This window comes from Octopus sinensis, linkage group LG28 (assembly GCF_006345805.1).
Source record: "Octopus sinensis linkage group LG28, ASM634580v1, whole genome shotgun sequence".
In the NCBI taxonomy this organism is placed as follows: domain Eukaryota; kingdom Metazoa; phylum Mollusca; class Cephalopoda; order Octopoda; family Octopodidae; genus Octopus; species Octopus sinensis.
This window is the reverse complement of record NC_043024.1, coordinates 4,102,630-4,107,629: the sequence shown is the minus strand read 5'-3', so window position 1 is coordinate 4,107,629 and position 5,000 is coordinate 4,102,630. Positions and strand designations below refer to the sequence as shown.

The following is a 5,000-nucleotide window of genomic DNA, read 5'->3' as shown; positions in this document are numbered from 1 at the left end:
GACGGCGACTGATGATGACGAAAGTGATGATGATGACTGACGATGACTACGACAGTGATGACGGCGACTGATGATGACGAAAGTGATGACGATGACTGACGATGACTACGACAGTGATGACGGCGACTGATGATGACGAAAGTGATGATGATGACTGACGATGACTACGACAGTGATGACGAAAGTGATGATGATGACTGAAGATGACTACGACAGTGATGACGGCGACTGATGATGACTACGACAGTGATGACGGTGACTGATGATGATGAAAGTGATGATGACGGCAACTGATGATGAAAGTGATGACGACGACAGTGATGACGGCGACTGATGATGACTACGACAGTGATGACGGCGACTGATGATGACGAAAGTGATGATGATGACTGACGATGACTACGACAGTGATGACGGCGACTGATGATGACGAAAGTGATGATGATGACTGACGATGACTACGACAGTGATGACGGCGACTGATGATGATTATGACTGACGATGACTACGACAGTGATGACGGCGACTGATGATGACGAAAGTGATGATATGACTGACGATGACTACTACGACAGTGATGACGGCGACTGATGATGACGAAAGTGATGACGTGACTGACGATGACTACGACAGTGATGACGGCGACTGATGATGAACGAAAGTGATGATGATGACTGACGATGACTACGACAGTGATGAACGGCGACTGATGATGACGAAAGTGATGATGATGACTGACGATGACTACGACAGTGATGACGGCGACTGATGATGACGAAGTGATGATGATGACTGACGATGACTAATACGACAGTGATACGGCGACTGATGATGACGAAAGTGATGATGATGACTGACGATGACTACGACAGTGATGACGGCGACTGATGATGACGAAAGTGATGATGATGACTGACGATGACTACGACAGTGATGACGGCGACTGATGATGACTACGAGTGATGACGCGACTGATGATGACGAAAGTGATGATGATGACTGACGATGACTACGACAGTGATGACGGCGACTGAATGATGACGAAAGTGATGATGATGACTGACGATGACTACGACAGTGATGACGGCGACTGATGATGACGAAAGTGATGATGATGACTGACGATGACTACGACAGTGATGACGGCGACTGATGATGACGAAAGTGATGATGATGACTGACGATGACTACGACAGTGATGACGGCGACTGATGATGACGAAAGTGATGATGATGACTGACGATGACTACGACAGTGATGACGGCGACTGATGATGACGAAAGTGATGATGATAATGATGACAATGATGATGATGAATGCTCAGAAAAAGAAGACAAACGCAGAAAAAAGAAACTAAAAACTTGATGGTTGTTAAGGTGTTGTATTTTCAAACTTAATTATTTACAAAAATAGAAAACAAGAAAACAATTCCGTGAGAACGGTTCTTCCTATTCTTGTCTTTTTGAGACCCAAAACTTGATTGGTTTTAACCCTTTTGATCCCTACACACCTGAAACTGCTCCCGGTTCTATAATACAAATGCCTTGTTTTAACCCTTTAGCTGACCATATTTAAACTGGTCACACTTATGTTTCAGGGCCAGCCAGATCAAACTGCTCACACCTACCCTACAATGTCATTCTAAAAATAAACAATCAATATCATTGAAATCTCGGAGCTATGAGATAATCCCTGATTAATTCAAAGGCAATGGGAATAAAATGGATTACATTTGATAGCGTAATTTGAATGCTAAACAGTTGCCCCTGGCATTTAAGCTGGCCCAAATATTCTACCTGCTTTATGTTCAGACCAGCCCAGATCTAGCCTGTCACACCTACCCTACAATGTCATTTCTAAAAATAAACAATCAAATCATTGAAATCTCGGACCTATGAGATAATCCTGATTATAATTCAAAGCAATGGAATAAAATGGATTACATTTGATAGCGTAATTTGAATGCTAAACAGTTGGCCCTTGGCATTTAAGCTGGCCCATATTCTACCTGCTTTTATGTTCAGACCAGCCCAGATCTAGTCTGTCACACCTACCCTACAATGTCATTCTAAAAATAAACAATCAATATCATTGAAATCTCGGAGCTATGAGATAATCCCTGATTAATTCAAAGCAATGGGAATAAAAATGGATTACGTCTGATAGTGTAATTTGAATGCTAAACAGTTGGCCCCTTGGCGTTTAAACTGGCCCAAATATTCTACCTGCTTTTATGTTCAGACCAGCCCAGATCTAGCCTGTCACACCTACCCTACAATGTCATTCTAAAAATAAACAATCAATATCATTGAAATCTCGGAGCTATGAGATAATCCCTGATTAATTCAAAGCAATGGGAATAAAAATGGATTACATTTGATAGCGTAATTTGAATGCTAAACAGTTGGCCCCTTGGCATTTAAGCTGGCCCAAATATTCTACCTGCTTTTATGTTCAGACCAGCCCAGATCTAGCCTGTCACACCTACCCTACAATGTCATTCTAAAAATAATCTCAAGGCTATAAGATAATTCATGATTAATACAGAACGATGTGGATTAAAAAATTATTACATTTCACAGAATAATCCGGATGCTTAATGGTTAATCCTTTAGCATTTAAACTGGCCATGTCTCTCTGGTCCAAATATTCCATCTGCCAGATCTGATATCTCACACTTACCCTACAATGTCATTCTAAAAATAAATAACCACATCATAGAAATCTCGGAGTAATGAACTACTTTCTTTACTCTTTTACTTGTTTCAGTCATTTGACTGCGGCCATGCTGGAGCATCACCTTTTAGTTGAGCAAATCGACCCCCAGGACTTATTCTTTGTAAGCCTAGTACTTATTCTATCGGTCTCTTTTGCTGAACCGCTAAGTTAAGGGGACATAAACACACCAGCATCGGTTGTCAAGCGATGTTGGGAGGACAAACACAGACACACAAACATATATATACATATATACGACGGGCTTCTTTCAGTTTCCGTCTACCAAATCCACTCACAAGGCTTTGGTCGGCCTGAGGCTATAGTAGAAAACACTTGTCCAAGGTGCCACGCAGTGGGACTGAACCCGGAACCATGTAGTTGGTAAGCAAGCTACTTACCACACAGCCACTCCTATGCCTATGCATGACTAATGCATGATTAATTCAAAACAATGTGAATAAATAAGTATGACATTTGATTGAGTAAGCTAATTACTAAAGAGTTAAAAGTGATTGATATTAAAACTTTCTATCAAAATTTTATGTTAATTTATGTTAATTTATGCTAATTTATGTTTGAAATACCAGCTTAATAACGACAAATTTGTTTTACTAAATTCTTCAGGATTTTCAAAATTAATTGCAGCAAAGTCATGTAGGGATCAACAGAAATATGGTAACAAAAGGGTGTTGAGGGTGTTTAGCACAGTCTATTGTGTTACATGTATATGGACGAGGTCCCTCGTGTGAGGGCAGCAAGATCTTTTTTTCCCTTTCTCCTGCAAGTCTTGGAGGGATGCTCTACAAAAATGCCATGGATGCAGTACCACCCTGCTTCCGACTGAACCATTGCTGTAGAGTTTCCGTTTTTTTTTTGTTTTTCTTTTTAAAAATAGGTTTAAATAAATGGAGTATGTTCAATAAGTTAAATTTATTAGTTTTTGTTTAATTAATGAAGGGCAAAAAAAAAAAAGAAAAATGACGCTTAAATAAATGTACACAGCCTCTGAATTTTTTTCTGAAAGACAAATTTTCTCAGTTTTTTCAAGTAAAGAAGAAGAAGAAGAAAAAAAAAGGGTTGCTGTTTAACCCACAAGTTCTGATAAAAAAAAAACCAAAAAAAAAACCCCCCCCAAAAAACAGGTTTGTGTGTGACCACCCTGTGTATTCAGGACTAAACTATTTCAATGTGCCCTTCTTTGTTATCAGGATACTTGTGTGCGAGATTTGAGGGAGATTTACCTGCTATTTCATGCAAATGGGAGCAACCACATAGAGGCTGGATAGATATAACGTTGTTTTCTTTCGTCTTTAGGTACGAGGCTGAATAAGGAGTTGTACCCCAGTGTATAACTGGTATTTTGATCATCCCCTCTGCCAGAGTAGGGATGAGAAGCCCTGTTTAAACACCCCCTGTTCAACCTCACCATGGTACCTATCACAACGTAGAAAATATTTATGGTTTTATTGGCTGTATCTGTTGTTGGCCCTATTTCAGCAATTCTATGATCACAGGCGTTCTGGCCATGACCATCCCAACTTTTTTCAAAAAGTATATCTAGAACTACATTATGCAATGCGTCCTTCTTGACCCCAGGCAGGACTCATGTTTGTTACTTTATACAGATTGAAGTTTCGTGTTTGGACAAAAGTGTGTATATGTATATATGCATAGAATACATTATATATATATATCTCTTTACTCTTTTACTTGTTTCAGTCATTTGACTGCGGCCATGCTGGAGCACTGCCTCTAATCGAGCAACTCGACCCCAGGACTTACTCTTTTTTTGTAAGCCCAGTACTTATTCTATCGGTCTCTTTTGCCGAACCGCTAAGTGACGGGGACATAAACACACCAGCATCGGTTGTCAAACAATGTTAGGGGGATAAACACAGACACACACACACATATATATATATATATACATATATAGGACGGGCTTCTTTCAGTTTCCATCTACCAAATCCACTCACAAGGCTTTGGTCGGCCCGAGGCTATAGTAGAAGACACTTGCCCAAGGTGCCATGCAGTGGGACTGAACCCGGAACCATGTGATTGGTAAGCAAGCTACTTACCACACAGCCACTCCTGCGCCTATATATATATATAAATAAATATATAAACACATCTATGTGCAGATAGGGCCCTGTGATAAGCGGTTTAATTCTGAACGTGGTTTTGGGTTCAGTTCCGCCGCTCAAAGAATCTGTGTGTGTGTGTGTATGTGAGGATTGTAAGGGACACCACTATCATAGGAATGATGTGGCTAGTTCCCAGTC

At 40.3% G+C, this 5,000-nt stretch overlaps 1 protein-coding gene and 1 long non-coding RNA gene across 2 annotated transcripts in view; both read right to left on the bottom strand.

Annotated features, from left to right (window-relative positions):
* Positions 1–1,365: 1,365 nt before the first annotated feature.
* On the bottom strand, positions 1,366–2,869 carry LOC118768327. The gene is made up of 2 exons (XR_005004138.1): positions 1,838–2,869; positions 1,366–1,623 (listed from the first exon to the last, which is right to left on the bottom strand). It is a non-coding gene; the product is annotated as an uncharacterized LOC118768327 (long non-coding RNA).
* Positions 2,870–4,616: 1,747 nt separating this feature from the next.
* LOC115225826 overlaps positions 4,617–5,000 on the bottom strand; it is a 26,249-nt gene continuing 25,865 nt past the window's right edge. The window contains exon 9 of the transcript XR_005004137.1: positions 4,617–4,638. The gene's annotated coding sequence lies outside the window, so the exon portion shown is untranslated. The remainder of the gene's footprint in view (positions 4,639–5,000) is intronic.